Raw genomic sequence first — 2,616 nt, forward strand, 5'->3', positions numbered from 1 at the left:
AGGTCTCAGGCTGTGGTGTCAAAATCCCTGCGATTTTGGCCAATCAGGAGGCAGGATCACAAAGCCTGCCTTTTTTTCACTGGGTAACAGAAAACATAGCCTCACTCACTCCAGAGGCTTCTCTTTCTCTTTAAACAGTTATGCTTATTTGGACAATTCGTTGGATTAGAAAGCCTAGGTCCATCCTCCAGGAGTTCCTGCATGGTGGTTCCAGTTCTGCTTTTAGCCCAAGCAAGTTCAATTCATTTTCTGTAGGCTTTAATGCTGGGCCAGAGGTGAGAACCTCAGTCAGCTCTGAATTTGGGTGTGGAATTCCACACTGACTGACCAATGGCCTCAGTGCCAGGAACCAAGGGGAAAGTGACTGAAAACTTCAATGAGATGTTAGGGCAAAGTTGAAGGTCAGGTTGAGTTCATGTAGCCAATTCAAAGAGAGCTGAGCAGAGGTCATTGAGGAGGAGACAGGGAGAGGCATTTGGAGCAAATGGTGGAGCACCAGTGACGTGAGTTTTGAGGAATGGGAGAAAAAAAGTACAGCAGGATTGACATGGTGAACACTCCGGTCTTCCCACCCAGCTGCAGCTCAGCCAGCGTACCAAAGGTCAGCCCTGGAGAGTAATGAGACTATCCAAGCATTATATGAGACTAGGTATATGGGATGGTAGACAGACATGGGAGGTGTTCTGGAGTTGGACAGCCTGAGTCTGGAATCTTCTATTTAATCTCTGCAACATGGAGAATAGGAGAATGGATATTACATTATGGTAGAAGGAACTACAAGACAACCTGGGATTCTTCTTGGGTGAGTGCAGCAATCTTAGCAACTGCATAATACACAATTGCAATGTAGTGAAGGAGCCTCCCCTGGCAGGTGATATTCCAGCTACTGCTGAAAGCTGGATTTTCTAATAGACTAACAAAAGTTGCAGGAAAGGCACATTAACAAGTATTTATAAGAACCCCAGAATTCGTAGTATTTTTCCCAGATTAAGAGTACAGAATCCTTTGCTTCCTTTGCATGGGGCTAGCTATCCGGTTCTCTGGTGCCAATCCCCACTCTGATACACTGTTTGGAAACTGAGAAAAATGTGTGCCTTGGCAGCATGAAAACTTCACAAAACAAGCATTTTCTTCACCAAAGAAAAACTGTTTAAAGGAGATGACATGAAACTTGTTGGGCCTCAAAATAGCCATAAATGGAGAAAGTTGGTACACATATACATCAAAACATCCAAGAAAAGCAGAACATACATCCTGACCAAGAGTCACGCAGAACATTTATCAAGGTATACCATATACTGTCACCATGTAAAATGCCTCAATAATTAATTTCATTTATATATATATAATATAAATTTATAATATACTCAGTTAACACAAAGTATGTCTTCTGACCACAATGGAATTAAATTAGAAATCAATGACAGAAAAGATTTATGAAAAACTCTGTAAACTTCTGGCTGACATAAACCCTTCTCAATAATCCATAGGCTGAAAAGCCAAAAGGGACATAAGAAAAATATTTTTAAACCAGTTGAAATGAAAACACAGCACATCAAAATTTGTAAGATGCCTTTAAAGCAATTGTTTAGGAGAGAAATTGATAGTACTAAGGTGTTTATGTTGGAAAAGATAAGATATTTTGTATCAATAGAAAGGGCTTGGAACTAAATGCTCTGGGTTTGCTGCTTTTTGAATGTAAAGCCAATACATATGACCAGGGGGTAAAAGGTGGAAAAAAAAACTTTCTTACCTGCATAAAAAGAATGCTGGGCTCATTCTCCAAGCAGCACCTCTCCCTAAGCAAGGAAGAAAAGAGGTTTTATTATAGAATCTCATTCAGGCAAGAAAGACTTGTCAACGTATGCAGAGGTTGGCACATTCCTGAGCATCCATAGTTCAGGGTCATCCTCCATACATCACACATTTAAAAAAATGGCAAATGGACACACCCATGGGTGGAGGAGTTGGAATGATAAATCAGATTATACTAAGCCGTTTTTTATCCTATGTCACTGAGGAGAGAGCTTGGGGTAGTGAGGAGCCACATGCTTTGGCTTTAAACTGATTCATGATGCTTTCTTCCAAAAGTCCTTCTCTGAAACAGACTAACTTTGAAGCTGGGTGGGGTGGTGCCTACACTCCCAGCACTTGGGACACTGAGACAGGAAGATTACAAGTTAAGACTAGCCCAGGCCACATAGTGAGACCTTGTTCCAAAGGAACCAAACCCATTCAAACCAAGCAACCAAAGCCAGCCTTGAAATGAGAGCTATTGAAAATGCCAGCAACATTTTCCCTGTAAGTATAGACTCTTTCCTCTGAAAGTGCCTACCTAGAAGCTGACACATGTAAAATTGCCAAAACTTGTTTTCCTTGAAATACGGAATTGATAGTGTCTGTTACTGTTTTTTAGTTAGCATATGTGCTGATTAGTTTTTAACTGTCAACTTGACAAATCTCAAGTCATTTGGGAAAAGGATATTAATTGAGGAATTCCCTATATCAGGCTGACATGTGGGCATGTCTGTAGGGGATTGTCTTGATTGTTAATCGAGGGGGAGGACCCACTCTGGATGTGGGCAGCACCATCTCATTGGCTGGGCCCTGGACTGT

This window comes from Peromyscus leucopus, unplaced genomic scaffold (assembly GCF_004664715.2).
Source record: "Peromyscus leucopus breed LL Stock unplaced genomic scaffold, UCI_PerLeu_2.1 scaffold_340, whole genome shotgun sequence".
Taxonomy (NCBI): Eukaryota; Metazoa; Chordata; class Mammalia; order Rodentia; family Cricetidae; genus Peromyscus; species Peromyscus leucopus.